The sequence below is a fragment of the Schistocerca serialis genome, chromosome 6 (assembly GCF_023864345.2).
Source record: "Schistocerca serialis cubense isolate TAMUIC-IGC-003099 chromosome 6, iqSchSeri2.2, whole genome shotgun sequence".
Classification (NCBI taxonomy): domain Eukaryota; kingdom Metazoa; phylum Arthropoda; class Insecta; order Orthoptera; family Acrididae; genus Schistocerca; species Schistocerca serialis.
In genome coordinates, this window is record NC_064643.1 from 645,470,910 (window position 1) to 645,487,699 (window position 16,790).

Genomic DNA, 16,790 nt, shown 5'->3' on the forward strand with positions numbered 1-16,790 from the left:
TAGGGGGAAAAAAGGATAGGTATACACTCGCACACACACACATATCCATCCACACATACAGACACAAGCAGACATATTTAAAGACAAAGAGTTTGGGCAGAGATGTTAGTTGAGGCGGAAGTGTAGAGGCAAAGAAGTTGTTGAAAGACAGGTGAGGTATGAGTGGCGCCAAATTGAAATTAGCGGAGATTGAGGCCTGGCGGATAACGAGAAGAGAGGATATACTGTAGGGCAAGTTCCCATCTCCGGAGTTCGGATAGGTTGGTGTTGGTGGGAAGTATCCAGATAACCCGGACGGTGTAACACTGTGCCAAGATGTGCTGGCTGTGCACCAAGGCATGTTTAGCTACAGGGTGATCCTCATTACCAACAAACACTGTCTGCCTGTGTCCATTCATGCGAATGGACAGTTTGTTGCTGGTCATTCCCACATAGAATACATCACAGTGTAGGCAGGTCAGTTGGTAAATCACGTGGGTGCTTTCACACGTGGCTCTGCCTTTAATCGTGTACACCTTCCGGGTTACAGGACTGGAGTAGGTGGTGGTGGGAGGGTGCATGGGACAGGTTTTGCACCGGGGGCGGTTACAAAGATAGGAGCCAGAGGGTAGGGAAGGTGGTTTGGGGATTTCATAGGGATGAACTAACAGGTTATGAAGGTTAGGTGGACGGCAGAAAGACACTCTTGGCGGAGTGGGGAGGATTTCATGAAGGATGGATCTCATTTCAGGGCAGGATTTGAGGAAGTCGTATCCCTGCTGGAGAGCCACATTCAGAGTCTGGTCCAGTCCCGGAAAGTATCCTGTCACAAGTGGGGCACTTTTGTGGTTCTTCTGTGGGGGATTCTGGGTTTGAGGGGGTGAGGAAGTGGCTCTGGTTATTTGCTTCAGTACCAGGTTGGGAGGGTAGTTGCGGGATGCGAAAGCTGTTGTCAGGTTGTTGGTGTAATGATTCAGGGATTCCGGGCTGGAGCTGATTTGTTTGCCACGAAGACCTAGGCTGTAGGGAAGGGACCGTTTGATGTGGAATGGGTGGCAGTCGTCATAATGGAGGTACTGTTGCTTGTTGGTGGGTTTGATGTGGACGGACGTGTGAAGTTGGCCATTGGACAGGTGGAGGTCAACGTCAAGGAAAGTGGCATGGGATTTGGAGTAGGACCAGGTGAATCTGATGGAACCAAAGGAGTTGAGGTTGGAGAGGAAATTCTGGAGTTCTTCTTCACTGTGAGTCCAGATCATGAAAATGTCATCAATAAATCTGTACCAAACTTTGGGTTGGCAGACCTGGGTAACCAAGAAGGCTTCCTCTAAGCGACCCATGAATAGGTTGGCGTACGAGGGGCCATCCTGGTACCCATGGCTGTTCCCTTTAATTGTTGGTATGTCTGGCCTTCGAAAGTGAAGAAGTTGTGGGTCAGGATGAAGCTGGCTAAGGTAATGAGGAAAGAGGTTTTAGGTAGGGTGGCAGGTGATCGGCGTGAAAGGAAATGCTCCATCGCAGCGAGGCCCTGGACATGCGGAATATTTGTGTATAAGGAAGTGGCATCAATGGTTACATGGATGGTTTCCGGGGGTAACAGATTGGGTAAGGATTCCAGGCGTTCAAGGAAGTGGTTGGTGTCTTTGATGAAGTATGGGAGACTGCATGTAATGGGTTGAAGGTGTTGATCTATGTAGGCAGAGATACGTTCTGTGGGGGCTACAATGGGGCGGCCGGGATGATTGGGTTTGTGGATTTTAGGAAGAAGGTAGAAGGTAGGGGTGCGGGGTGTCGGTGGGGTCAGGAGGTTGATGGAGTCAGGTGAAAGGTTTTGCGGGGGGCCTAAGGTTCTGAGGATTCCTTGAAGCTCCGCCTGGACATCGGGAATGGGGTTACCTTGGCAAACTTTGTATGTGGTGTTGTCTGAAAGCTGACGCAGTCCCTCAGCCACATACTCCCGACGATCAAGTACCGTGGTCGTGGAACCCTTGTCCGCTGGAAGAATGACGATGGATCGGTCAGCTTTCAGATCACGGATAGCCTGGGCTTCAGCAGTGGTGATGTTGGGTGTAGGATGAAGGTTTTTTAAGAAGGATTGAGATGCAAGGATAGAAGTGAGAAATTCCTGGAAGGTTTGGAGAGGGTGATTTTGAGGAAGAGGAGGTGGGTCCCGCTGTGACGGAGGACGGAACTGTTCCAGGCAGGGTTCAATTTGGATGGTGTCTTGGGGAGTTGGATCATTAGGAGTAGGATTAGAATCATTTTTCTTCGTGCCAAAGTGATATTTCCAGCAGAGAGTACGAGTGTAGGACAGTAAATCTTTGACTAGGGCTGTTTGGTTGAATCTGGGAGTGGGGCTGAAGGTGAGGCCTTTTGATAGGACAGAGGTTTCGGATTGGGAGAGAGGTTTGGAGGAAAGGTTAACTACTGAATTAGGGTGTTGTGGTTCCAGATTGTGTTGATTAGAATTTTGAGGTTTTGGCGGGAGTGGAGCTGGAAGTGGGAGATTGAGTAGATGGGAGAGACTGGGTTTGTGTGCAATGATAGGAGGTTGAGGTTTGCTGGAAAGGTTGTGAAGGGTGAGTGAGTTGCCTTTCTGGAGGTGGGAAACCAGGAGATTGGATAGTTTTTTGAGGTGGAGGGTGGCATGCTGTTCTAATGTTTTTTATATATAATTTTTCCCACATGGAATGTTTCCCTCTATATTATATATACACTCCTGGAAATTGAAATAAGAACACCATGAATTCATTGTCCCAGGAAGGGGAAACTTTATTGACACATTCCTGGGGTCAGATACATCACATGATCACGCTGACAGAACCACAGGCACATAGACACAGGCAACAGAGCATGCACAATGTCGGCACTAGTACGGTGTATATCCACAATTCGCAGCAATGCAGGCTGCTATTCTCCCATGGAGACGATCGTAGAGATGCTGGATGTAGTCCTGTGGAACGGCTTGCCATGCCATTTCCACCTGGCGCATCAGTTGGACCAGCGTTCGTGCTGGACGTGCAGACTGCGTGAGACCACGCTTCATCCAGTCCCAAACATGCTCGATGGGGGACAGATCCGGAGATCTTGCTGGCCATGGTAGTTGACTTACACCTTCTAGAGCACGTTGGGTGGCACGGGATACATGCGGACGTGCATTGTCTTGTTGGAACAGAAAGTTCACTTGCTGGTCTAGGAATGGTAGAACGATGGGTTCGATGACGGTTTGGATGTACCGTGCACTATTCAGTGTCCCCTCGACGATCACCAGTGGTGTACGGCCAGTGTAGGAGATCACTCCCCACACCATGATGCTGGGTGTTGGCCCTGTGTGCCTCGGTCGTATGTAATCCTGATTGTGGCGCTCACCTGCACGGCGCCAAACACGCATACGACCATCATTGGCACCAAGACAGAAGCGACTCTCATCGCTGAAGACGACACGTCTCCATTCGTCCCTCCATTCACGCCTGTCGCGACACCACTGGAGGCGGGCTGCACGATGTTGGGGCGTGAGCGGAAGACGGCCTAACGGTGTGCGGGACTGTAGCCCAGCTTCATGGAGACGGTTGCGAATGGTCCTCGCCGATACCCCAGGAGCAACAGTGTCCCTAATTTGCTGGGAAGTGGCGGTGCGGTCCCGTACGGCACTGCGTAGGATCCTACGGTCTTGGCGTGCATCCGTGCGTCGCTGCGGTCCAGTCCCAGGTCGACGGGCACGTGCACCTTCCGCCGACCACTGGCGACAACATCGATGTACTGTGGAGACCTCACGCCCCACGTGTTGAGCAATTCGGCGGTACGTCCACCCGGCCTCCGGCATGCCCTCTATACGCCCTCGCTCAAAGTCCGTCAACTGCACATACGGTTCACGTCCACACTGTCGCGGCATGCTACCAGTGTTAAAGACTGCGATGGAGCTCCGTATGCCACGGCAAACTGGCTGACACTGACGGCGGCGGTGCACAAATGCTGCGCAGCTAGCACCATTCGACGGCCAACACCGCAGTTCCTGGTGTGTCCGCTGTGCCGTGCGTGTGATCATTGCTTGTACAGCCCTCTCGCAGTGTCCGGAGCAAGTATGGTGGGTCTGACACACCGGTGTCAATGTGTTCTTTTTTCCATTTCCAGGAGTGTGTGTGTGTGTATATATATATATATATATATATATATATATATATATATATATATATATATAAATAAATAGAGGGAAACATTCCACTTGCGAAAAATATATCTAAAAACAAAGAAGATGTGACTTACCAAACGAAAGTGCTGGCACGTAGATAGACACACAAACAAACACAAACATACACACAAAATTTGAGCTTTCGCAATCAATGGTTCCTTCATCAGGAAAGAGGGAAGGAGAGGGAAATACGAAAGGATGTGGGTTTTAATGGAGAGGAATGACTCCTTATATATATCTAAATATCTATATATATCTAAAAACTAAGATGATGTGACTTACCAATCGAAAGTGCTAACAGGTCAATAGACACACAAACAAACACAAACATACACACAAAATTCGAGCTTTCGCAACCAACGGTTGCTTCGTCAGGAAATAGGGAAGGAGAGGGAAAGATGAAAGGATGTGGGTTTTAAGGGAGAGGGTAAGGAGTCATTCCAATCCTGGGAGCGGAAAGACTTACCTTAGAGGGAAAAAAGGACAGGTATACACTCGCACTCACACATATCCATCTGCACATACACAGACGCAAGCAGACATTTGTAAAGGCAAAGAGTTTGGGCAGAGATGTCTGTCGAGATGGAAGTACAGAGGCAAAGATGTTTTTGAAAGACAGGTGAGGTATGAGCGGCGGCAAATTGAAATTAGGAAGTAGCGGAGATTGAGGCCTGGCGGGTAACAAGATGAGAAGATATACTGAAGGGCAAGTTCCCATCTCCAGAGTTCTGACGGGTTGGTATTAGTGGGAAGTATCCAGATAACCCGGACGGTGTAACACTGTGCCAAGATGTGCTGGCCGTGCACCAAGGTATGTTTAGTCACAGGGTGATCCTCATTACCAACAATCAGTGTCTGCCTGTGTCCATTCATGTGAATGGACAGTTTGTTGCAGGTCATTCCCACATAGAAAGCTTCACAGTGTAGGCAGGTCAGTTGGTAAATCAGGTGGGTGCTTTCACACGTGGCTCTGCGTTTGATCGTGTATACCTTCCAGGTTACAGGACTGGAGTAGGTGGTGGTGGGAGGGTGCATGGGCAGGTTTTACGCCGGGGGCAGTTACACGGGTAGGAGCCAGAGGGTAGGGAAGGTGGTTTGGGGATTTCATAGGGATGAACTAACAGGTTATGAAGGTTAGGTGGATGGCGGAAAGACACTCTTGGCAGAGTGGGGAGGATTTCATGAAGGATGGATCTCATTTCAGGGCAGGATTTGAGGAAGTCGTATCCCTGCTAGAGAGCCACATTCAGAGTCTGATCCAGTCCCGGAATGTATCCTGTCACAAGTGGGGCACTTTTATGGTTCTTCTGTTGGAGGTTCTGGGCTTGAGGGGATGAGGAAGTGGCTCTGGTTATTTGCTTCTGTACCAGGTCGGGAGGGTAGTTGCGGGATGCGAAAGCTGTTTTCAGGTTGTTGGTGTAATGGTTCAGGGATTCCGGACTGGAGCAGATTCATTTGCCATGAAGACCTAGGCTGTAGGGAAGGGACCGTTTGATGTGGAATGGGTGGCAGCTGTCATAATGGAGGTACTGTTGCTTGTTGGTGGGTTTGATGTGGACGGACGTGTGAAGTTGGCCATTGGACAGATGGAGGTCAACGTCAAGGAAAGTGGAATGGGATTTGGAGTAGGACCAGGTGAATCTGATGGAACCAAAGGAGTTGAGGTTGGAGAGGAAATTCTGGAGTTCTTCTTCACTGTGAGTCCAGATCATGAAAATGTCATCAATAAATCTGAACCAAACTTTGGGTTGGCAGGCCTGGGTAACCAAGAAGGCTTCCTCCAAGCGACCCATGAATAGGTTGGCATACGAGGGGGCCATCCTGGTACCCATGGCTGTTCCCTTTAATTGTTGGTATGTCTGGCCTTCGAAAGTGAAAAAGTTGTGGGTCAGGATGAAGCTGGCTAAGGTAATGAGGAAAGAGGTTTTAGGTAGGGTGGCAGGTGATCGGCGAGAAAGGAAGTGCTCCATCGCAGTGAGGCCCTGGACATGCGGACTATTTGTGTATAAGGAAGTGGCATCAATGGTTACAAGAATGGTTTCCGGGGGTAACAGACTGGGTAAGGATTCCAGGCATTCGAGAAAGTGGTTGGTGTCTTTGATGAAGGATGGGAGACTGCATGTAATGGGTTGAAGGTGTTGATCTACGTAGGCAGAGATACGTTCTGTGGGGGCTTGGTAACCAGCTACAATGGGACGGCCGGGATGATTGGATTTGTGAATTTTAGGAAGAAGGTAGAAGGTAGGGGTGCGGGGTGTCGGTGGGGTCAGGAGGTTGATGGAGTCAGGTGAAAGGTTTAGTAGGGGGCCTAAGGTTCTGAGGATTCCTTGAAGCTCCGCCTGGACATCAGGAATGGGATTACCTTGGCAAACTTTGTAAGTAGTGTTATCTGAAAGCTGACGCAGTCCCTCAGCCACATACTCCCGACGATCAAGTACCACAGTCGTGGAACCCTTGTCCGCCAGAAGAATGACGATGTATCGGTCAGCCTTGAGATCACGGATAGCTTGGGCTTCAGCAGTGGTGATGTTGGGAGTAGGATTAAGGTTTTTTTAAGAAGGATTGAGAGGCAAGGCTGGAAGTCAGAATATCTTGGAAGGTTTGGAGAGGGTGATTTTGAGGAAGAGGAGATGGGTCCCGCTGTGACGGAGGACGGAACTGTTCCAGGCAGGGTTCAATTTGGATAGTGTCTTTGGGAGTTGGGTCATTAGGAGTAGGATTAGGATCATTTTTCTTCATGCCAAAGTGATATTTCCAGCAGAGAGTACGAGTGTAGGACAGTAAATCTTTGACAAGGACTGTTTGGTTGAATCTGGGAGTGGGGCTGAAAGTGAGGCCTTTGGACAGGACAGAGGTTGAGGATTGGGAGAGAGGTTTGGAGGAAAGGTTAACTACTGAATTAGGGTGTTGTGGTTCCAGATTGTGTTGATTGGAATTTTGAGGTTTTGGAGGGAGGGGAGCTGGAAGTGGGAGATTGAGTAGATGGGAGAGACTGGGTCTGTGTGCAATGAGAGGAGGTTGAGGTTTACTGGAAAGGTTGTGAAGGGTGAGTGAGTTGCCTTTCCGGAGGTGGGAAACCAGGAGATTGGATAGTTTTTTAAGGTGGAGGGTGGCATGCTGTTCTAATTTGCGGTTGGCCTGTAGGAGGATGCTCTGAACAGCCGGTGTGGATGTGGGAGAGGAAAGACTGAGGACTTTTATTAAGGATAGGAGTTGACAGGTGCGTTCATTGGCTGAGTTGATGTGTAGTTGAAGGATTAGGTGGGTGAGGGCAATGGATTGTTCAGTTTGGAACTGGTATAGGGACTGATGGAAAGAAGGGTTACAGCCAGAGATGGGAACTTTAAGTGTGAGGCCTTTGGGGGTAATGCCAAATGTCAGGCAAGCCTGAGAAAATAAAATATGGGAGTGTAATCTGGCTAGAGCAAAGGTATGTTTGCGGAGGGAATTTAAATAAAACTTAACGGGGTCGTTGTGGGGATGGTGTGAGGGTGACATGGTATTAGAAGGTGGAAAGTGTAACATGAGGCTGAAATGAAAATGAAAATAAAATATAAATATATGGGGAGAGATAAAGGTGAACTGCAAAGCAACTGGAGATCTGGTGTGAAAAAAAGCGAAAAAGTATTGGTTATAGCTGGGCTTGTTGATCCTGTGGTGAACTTGGGTTGGTAGACAACGATGTGCACAAAAGTTAGGTGGTTGTGTTGCCGCCAAAACATGTTAAAGGGTGGAGCAATTCGGAAAAATTTCGAAAAATTGCATGTAAATGTATTAAAAGGAGTGGTTTTGTGGTGGCAGATTGTGAAAATGAGGCTAACAATTGTCTGACGAAGAAATAATGACGTTAAAACCTGTGGGAAGCGGCTAAAAAAGATCAGTGATGTGGGAAAAACGGAAATGGAAAAAAAGGCGAAAGTTATTAGAAGTAGCCGAAATTGCTGTTTAATAGCTGAAAGGAACTGTTAGTGAACTGGAAATGGTGGATTTTATAGTAGCGGTAGTGTTGAAAGCGGAAAAAAATTTTTTGGATATTGTTTGGAAGTGGGTTACGAATTATTGAGTATATATAGGAGGGATAAAATTGTATGGTAGATTCGGTAATGAGGAGAAGGTGAATACACTGTGAAACTACTTGCAAAAACAGAAAGAGAAAATAAGATGACAGGAAAGATTTCGAAATGCAACAGTGACAATAAAAAACATAATTGTTGGGCTCAAATTAATGATATGAATATAATAGAGGGAAACATTCCACGTGGGAAAAATATATCTAAAAACAAAGATGATGTGACATACCAAACGAAAGTGCTGGCAGGTCGATAGACACACAAACACACACACAAAATTCAAGCTTTGGCAACCAACAGTTGCTTCGTCAGGAAAGAGGGAAAGAGAGGGAAAGACGAAAGGATGTGGGTTTTAAGGGAGAGGGTAAGGAGTCATTCCAATCCCGGAAGCGGAAAGCCTTACCTTAGGGGGAAAAAAGGATAGGTATACACTCGCACACACACACATATCCATCCGCACATACACAGACACAAGCAGCCATTTGTAAAGGCAAAGAGTTTGGGCAGAGATGTCAGTTGAGGCGGAAGTACAGAGGCAAAGATGTTGTTGAAAGACAGGTGAGGTATGAACGGCGGCAAATTGAAATTAGAAGTTAGTGGAGATTGAGGCCTGGCGGATAACGAGAAGAGAGGATATACTGAAGGGCAAGTTCCCATCTCCAGAGTTCTGACAGGTTGGTGTTAGTGGGAAGTATCCAGATAACCCGGACGGTGTTACATTGTGCCAAGATGTGCTGGCCGTGCACCGAGGCATGTTTAGCCACAGTGTTATCCTCATTACCAACAAACACTGTCTGCCTGTGTCCGTTCATGCGAATGGACAGTTTGTTGCTGGTCATTCCTGCATAGAAAGCTTCACAGTGTAGGCAGGTCAGTTGGTAAATCAGGTGGGTGCTTTCACACGTGGCTCTGCGTTTGATCGTGTATACCTTCAAGGTTACAGGACTGGAGTAGGTGGTGGTGGGAGGGTGCATGGCACAGGTTTTACACAGGGGGCAGTTACAAGGGTAGGAGCCAGGGGGTAGGGAAGGTGGTTTGGGGATTTCATAGGGATGAACTAAGAGGTTACGAAGGTTAGGTGGATGGCGGAAAGACACTCTTGGTGGAGTGGGGAGGATTTCATGAAGGATGGATCTCATTTCAGGGCAGGATTTGAGGAAGTCGTATCCCTGCTGGAGAGCCACATTCAGAGTCTGATCTAGTCCCGGAAAGTATCCTGTCATAAGTGGGGCACTTTTGGGGTTCTTCTGTGGGAGGTTCTGGGTTTGAGGAGACGAGAAAGTGGCTCTGGTTATTTGCTTCTGTACCAGGTCGGGAGGGTAGTTGCGGGATGCGAAAGCTGTTTTCAGGTTGTTGGTGTAATGGTTCAGGGGTTCCAAACTGGAGCAGATTTGTTTGCCACGAAGACCTAGGCTGTAGGGAAGGGACCGTTTGATGTGGAATGGGTGGCAGCTGTCATAATGGAGGTACTGTTGCTTGTTGGTGGGCTTGATGTGGACAGACGTGTGAAGCTGGCCATTGGACAGGTGGAGGTCAACATCAAGGAAAGTGGCATGGGATTTGGAGTAGGACCAGGTGAATCTGATGGAACCAAAGGAGTTGAGGTTGGAGAGGAAATTCTAGAGTTCTTCTTCACTGTGAGTCCAGATCATGAAAATGTCATCAATAAATCTGAACCAAACTTTGTGTTTGCAGGCCTGGGTAACCAAGAAGGCTTCCTCTAAGCAACCCATGAATAGGTTGGCGTACGAGGGGGCCATCCTGGTACCCATGGCTGTTCCCTTTTATTGTTGGTATGTCTGGCCTTCGAAAGTGAAGAAGTTGTGGGTCAGGATGAAGCTGGCTAAGGTAATGAGGAAAGAGGTTTTAGGTAGGGTGGCAGGTGATTAGTGTGAAAGGAAGTGCTCCATCGTAGCGAGGCCCTGGACATGTGGGCTATTTGTGTATAAGGAAGTGGCATCAATGGTTACAAGGATGGTTTCTGGGGGTAATAGACTGGGTAAGGATTCCGGGCATTGGAGAAAGTGGTTGGTGTCTTTGATAAAGGATGGGAGACTGCATGTAATGGGTTGAAGGTGTTGATCTATGTAGGCAGGGGTACGTTCTGTGGGGGCTTGGTAACTAGCTACAATGGGACGGCCGGGATGATTGGGTTTGTGAATTTTAGGAAGAAGGTAGAAGGTAGGGGTGCGGAGTGTTGGTGGGGTGAGGAGGTTGATGGAGTCAGGTGAAAGGTTTTGTAGGGGGCCTAAGGTTCTGAGGATTCCTTGAAGCTCCGCCTGGACATCAGGAATGGGATTACCTTTGCAATCTTTGTAAGTAGTGTTGTCTGAAAGCTGACGCAGTCCCTCAGCCACATACTCCCGATGATCAAGTACCACAGTCGTGGAACCCTTGTCCGCCAGAAGAATGACGATGGATCGGTCAGCCTTGAGATCACAGATAGCTTGGGCTTCAGCAGTGGTGATGTTGGGAGTAGGATTACGGTTTTTTAAAGAATGATTGAGAGGCGAGGCTGGAAGTCAGAATATCCTGGAAAGTTTGGAGAGGGTGATTTTGAGGAAGAGGAGGTGGGTCCCGCTGTGACTGAGGACGGAACTGTTCCAGGCAGGGTTCAATTTGGATAGTGTCTTGGGGAGTTGGATCATTAGGAGAAGGATTAGGATCATTTTTCTTCGTGGCAAAGTGATATTTCCAGCAGAGAGTACGGGTGTAGGACAGTAAATCTTTGACAAGGGCTGTGTGGTTGAATCTGGGAGTGGGGCTGAAGGTGAGGCCTTTGGATAGGACAGATGTTTCGGATTGGGAGAGAGGTTTGGAGGAAAGGTTAACTACTGAATTAGGGTGTTGTGGTTCCAGATTGTGTTGATTAGAATTTTGAGGTTTTGGGGGGAGTGGAGCTGGAAGTGGGAGATTGAGTAGATGGGAGAGACTGGGTCTGTGTGCAATGAGAGGAGGTTGAGGTTTGCTGGAAAGGTTGTGAAGGGTGAGTGAGTTGCCTTTCCGGAGGTGGGAAACCAGGAGATTGGATAGTTTTTTGAGGTGGAGCATGGCATGCTGTTCTAATATGCGGTTGGCCTGTAGGGGGATGCTCTGAACAGCCAGTGTGGATGTGGGAGAGGAAAGACTGAGGACTTTTATTAAGGATAGGAGTTGACAGGTGTGTTCATTGGCTGAGTTGATGTGTAGGTGAAGGATTAGGTGGGTGAGGGCAATGGATTGTTCAGTTTGGAACTGGTATAGGGACTGATGGAAAGAAGGGTTACAGCCAGAGATGGGAACTTTAAGTGTGAGGCCTTTGGGAGTAATGCCAAATGTCAGACAAGCTTGAGAAAATAAAATATGGGAGTGTAATCTGGCTAGGGAGACTGTATGTTTGCGGAGGGAATGTAAATAAAACTTAATGGGGTTGTTGTGGGATAGTGTAAGGGTGACATGGAATTAGAAGGTGGAAAGTGTAACATGAGGCTGAAATGAAAATGAAAATAAAAATATAAATATATGGGGAGAGATAAAGGTGAACTGGAAAGCAACTGGAGATCTGGTGTGAAAAAAGGCGAAAAAGTGCCAGCGCTTTCGTTTGGTAAGTCAAATCGTCTTTGTTTTTGATATATTTTTCTCGCGTGGAATGTTTCCCTCTGTTTTATATGTATATATAAACACACATATCCATCCACACATATACAGACACAAGCAGACATGTTTAAAGACCGAATATGTCTGCTTGTGTCTGTATATGTGTGGATGGATATGTGTGTGTGCGAGTGTATACCCGTCCTTTTTTCCCCCAAGGTAAGTCTTTCCGCTGCCGGGATTGGAATGACTCCTTACCCTCTCCCTTAAAACCCACTTCCTTTCGTCTTTCCCTCTCCTTCCCTCTTTCCTGATGAGGCAACAGTTTGTTGCAAAAGCTTGAATTTTGTGTGTATGTCTGTGTCTGTTTTATATATAATAGAAGGAAACATTCCACGTGGGAAAAATTATATACAAAAACAAAGATGAGGTGACTTACCGAACGAAAACGCTGGCACTTCGATAGACACACAAACAAACACAAACATACACACAAAATTCAAGCTTTAGCAACAAACTGTTGCCTCATCAGGAAAGAGGGAAGGAGAGGGGAAGACGAAAGGAAGTGGGTTTTAAGGGAGAGGGTAAGGAGTCATTCCAATCCCGGGAGCGGAAAGACTTACCTTAGGGGGAAAAAAGGACAGGTATACACTCGCACACACGCACATATCCATCCACACATACAGACACAAGCAGACATATTTAAAGACAAAGAGTTTGGGCAGAGATGTCAGTCGAGGCAGAAGAGTAGAGGCAGAGAAGTTGTTGAAAGACAGGTGAGGTATGAGTGGCGGCAACTTGAAATTAGCGGAGATTGAGGCCTGGCGGATGACGAGAAGAGAGGATATACTGAAGGGCAAGTTCCCATCTCCGGAGTTTGGATAGGTTGGTGTTGGTGGGAAGTATCCAGATAACCCGGACGGTGTAACACTGTGCCAAGATGTGCTGGCTGTGCACCAAGGCATGTTTAGCCACAGGGTGATCCTCGTTACCAACAAACACTGTCTGCCTGTGTCCATTCATGCGAATGGACAGTTTGTTGCTGGTCATTCCCACATAGAATGCATCACAGTGTAGGCAGGTCAGTTGGTAAATCACGTGGGTGCTTTCACACGCGGCTCTGCCTTTGATCGTGTACACCTTCCGGGTTACAGGACTGGAGTAGGTGGTGGTGGGAGTGTGCATGGGACAGGTTTTGCATCGGGGGCGGTTACAAGGATAGGAGCCAGAGGGTAGGGAAGGTGGTGTGGGATTTCATAGGGATGAACTAACAGGTTACGAAGGTTAGAGTGGACGGCGGAAAGACACTCTTGGCGGAGTGGGGAGGATTTCATGAAGGATGGATTTCATTTCAGGGCAGGATTTGAGGAAGTCGTATCCCTGCTGGAGGGCCACATTCAGAGTCTGGTCCAGTCCCGGAAAGTATCCTGTCACAAGTGGGGCACTTTTGTGGTTCTTCTGTGGGGGATTCTTGGTTTGAGGGGACGAGGAAGTGGCTCTGGTTATTTGCTTCTGTACCAGGTCGGGAGGGTAGTTGTGGGATGCGAAAGCTGTTTTCAGGTTGTTGGTGTAATGATTCAGGAATTCCGGACTGGAGCAGATTCGTTTGCCACGAAGACCTAGGCTGTAGGGAAGGGACCGTTTGATGTGGAATTGGTGGCAGCTGTCATAATGGAGGTACTGTTGCTTTTTGGTGGGTTTGATGTGGACGGACGTGTGAAGTTGGCCATTGGACAGGTGGAGGTCAACGTCAAGGAAAGTGGCATGGGATTTATAGTAGGACCAGGTGAATCTGATGGAACCAAAGAAGTTGAGGTTGGAGAGGAAATTCTGGAGTTCTTCTTCACTGTGAGTCCAGATCATGAAGATGTCATCAATAAATCTGTACCAAACTTTGGGTTGGCAGACTTGGGTAACCAAGAAGGCTTCCTCTAAGCGACCCATGAATAGGTTGGTGTACGAGGGGGCCATCCTGGTACCCATGGCTGTTCCCTTTAATTGTTGGTATGTCTGGCCTTCAAAAGTGAAGAAGTTGTGGTTCAGGATGAACCTGGCTAAGGTAATGAGGAAAGAGGTTTTAGGTAGGGTGGCAGGTGATCGGCATGAAAGGAAATGCTCCATCGCAGTGAGGCCCTGGACGTGCGGAATATTTGTGTATAAGGACGTGGCATCAATGGTTACAAGGATGGTTTCCGGGGGTAACAGATTGGGTAAGGATTCCAGGCGTTCACGGAAGTGGTTGGTGTCTTTGATGAAGGATGGGAGACTGCATGTAATGGGTTGAAGGTGTTGATCTATGTAGGCAGAGATACGTTCTGTGGGGGCTTGGTAACCAACTACAATGGGGCGGCCGGGATGATTGGGTTTGTGGATTTTAGGAAGAAGGTAGAAGGTAGGGGTGCGGGGTGTCGGTGGGGTCAGGAGGTTGATGGAGTCAGGTGAAAGGTTTTGCAGGGGGCCTAAGGTTCTGAGGATTCCTTGAAGCTCCGCCTGGACATCGGGAATGGGGTTACCTTGGCAAATTTTGTATGTGGTGTTGTCTGAAAGCTTACGCAGTCCCTCGGCCACATACTCCCGACGATCAAGTACCACGGTCCTGGAACCCTTGTCCGCCGGAAGAATGACGATGGATCGGTCAGCCTTCAGATCACGGATAGCCTGGGCTTCAGCAGTGGTGATGTTGGGTGTAGGATTAAGGTTTTTTAAGAAGGATTGAGATACAAGGCTGGAAGTCAGAAATTCCTGGAAGGTTTGGAGAGGGTGATTTTGAGGAAGAGGAGGTGGGTCGCGCTGTGACGGAGGATGGAACTGTTCCAGGCAGTGTTCAATTTGGATGGTGTCTTGAGGAGTCGGATCATTAGGAGTAGGATTAGGATCATTTTTCTTCATGGCAAAGTGATACTTCCAGCAGAGAGTACGAGTGTAGGACAGTAAATCTTTGACGAGGGCTGTTTGGTTGAATCTGGGAGTGGGGCTGAAGGTGAGGCCTTTGGATAGGACAGAGGTTTCGGATTGGGAGAGAGGTTTGGAGGAAAGGTTAACTACTGAATTAGGGTGTTGTGGTTCCAGATTGTGTTGATTGGAATTTTGAGGTTTTGGAGGGAGTGGAGCTGGAAGTGGGAGATTGAGTAGATGGGAGAGACTGGGTTTGTGTGCAATGAGAGGAGGTTGAGGTTTGCTGGAAAGGTTGTGAAGGGTGAGTGAGTTGCCTTTCCGGAGGTGGGAAACCAGGAGATTGGATAGTTTTTTGAGGTGGAGGGTGGCATGCTGTTCTAATTTACGGTTGGCCTGTAGGAGGATGCTCAGAACAGCCGGTGTGGATGTGGGAGAGGAAAGATTAAGGACTTTTATTAAGGATAGGAGTTGACGGGTGTGTTCATTGGCTGAGTTGATGTGTAGGTGAAGGATTAGGTGGGTGAGGGCAATGGATTGTTCAGTTTGGAACTGGTATAGGGACTGATGGAAGGAAGGGTTGCAGCCAGAGATGGGAACTTTAAGTGTGAGGCCTTTGGGGGTGATGCCAAATGTCAGACAAGCCTGAGAAAATAGAATATGGGAGCGTAATCTGGCTAGGGCGAAGGCATGTTTGCGGAGGGAATGTAAATAAAACTTAATGGGGTCGTTGTGGGGGTCTTGTGAGGGTGACATGGTATTAGAAGGTGGAAAGTGTAACATGAGGTGAAACGAAAATGAAAATAAAAATATATGGGGAGAGATAAAGGTGAACCGGAAAGTAACTGGAGATCTGGAATGAAAAAAGGCGAAAAGGTGTTGGTTACAGCTGGGCTATGTTGGACTTGGGTTGGTAGACAACAATGTGCATAAAGGTTAGGTGGTTGTGTTGCCACCAAAACACGTTAAAGGACGGAGAAATTCGGGAAAATTTCGAAAAAACTGCGTGTAGTATATTAAAAGGAGTGGTATTGTGGTGGCAGATTATGAAAATGAGGCTAACAATTGTCTGACGAAGAAGTAATTACGTTAAAACCTGTGGGAAGCGGCTAAAAATTATAAGTGATGTGGGAAAAACGGAAATGGAAATAAAGAGAAAGTTATTAGAACTGGCCGAAATGGTTGTTTAAAAGGTGAAAGGAGCTGTTTGTGAACTAGAAACGGTGGATACTATAGCGGCGGTAGTGCTGAAAGCGGCAAAAAAAAATTTTTTTTGGTTATGGTTTGGAAGTGGGTTACGTATTATTGAGTATATATATAGGCGGGATAAAATAGTATAGCAGATTACGGTAAAAAGGAGAAGGTGAATACAAAGTGAAACTACTGGCAAAAACAGAAAGAGGAAAATAAGACGACAGAAAAGATTTCGAAATGCAACAGTGACAATAACAAACGTAATTCTTGGATTCAAATTAATGATATCAATATAATAGAAGGAAACATTCCACGTGGGAAAAATTATATATAAAAACAAAGATGAGGTGACTTACCGAACGAAAGCGCTGGCAGGTCGATAGACACACAAACAAACACTCCCCACTCCGCCAAGAGTGTCTTTCCGCCGTCCACCTAACCTTCGTAACCTGTTAGTTCATCCCTATGAAATCCCCAAACCACCTTCCCTACCCTCTGGCTCCTATCCTTGTAACCGCCCCCGATGCAAAACCTGTCCCATGCACCCTCCCACCACCACCTACTCCAGTCCTGTAACCCGGAAGGTGTACACGATCAAAGGCAGAGCCATGTGTGAAAGCACCCACGTGATTTACCAACTGACCTGCCTACACTGTGATGCATTCTATGTGGGAATGACCAGCAACAAACTGTCCATTCGCATGAATGGACACAGGCAGACAGTGTTTGTTGGTAATGAGGATCACCCTGTGGCTAAACATGCCTTGGTGCACAGCCAGCACATCTTGGCACAGTGTTACACCGTCCGGGTTATCTGGATACTTCCCACCAACACCAACCTATCCGAACTCCGGAGATGGGAACTTGCCCTTCAGTATATCCTCTCTTCTCGT

At 47.7% G+C, this 16,790-nt stretch overlaps 1 protein-coding gene across 3 annotated transcripts in view; it reads left to right on the forward strand.

Moving 5' to 3' along the window:
- Window positions 1-16,790, forward strand: part of LOC126483635 (carcinine transporter) — a 395,544-nt gene that overhangs the window by 198,070 nt on the left and 180,684 nt on the right. The gene's annotated exons all lie outside the window — the stretch shown is intronic.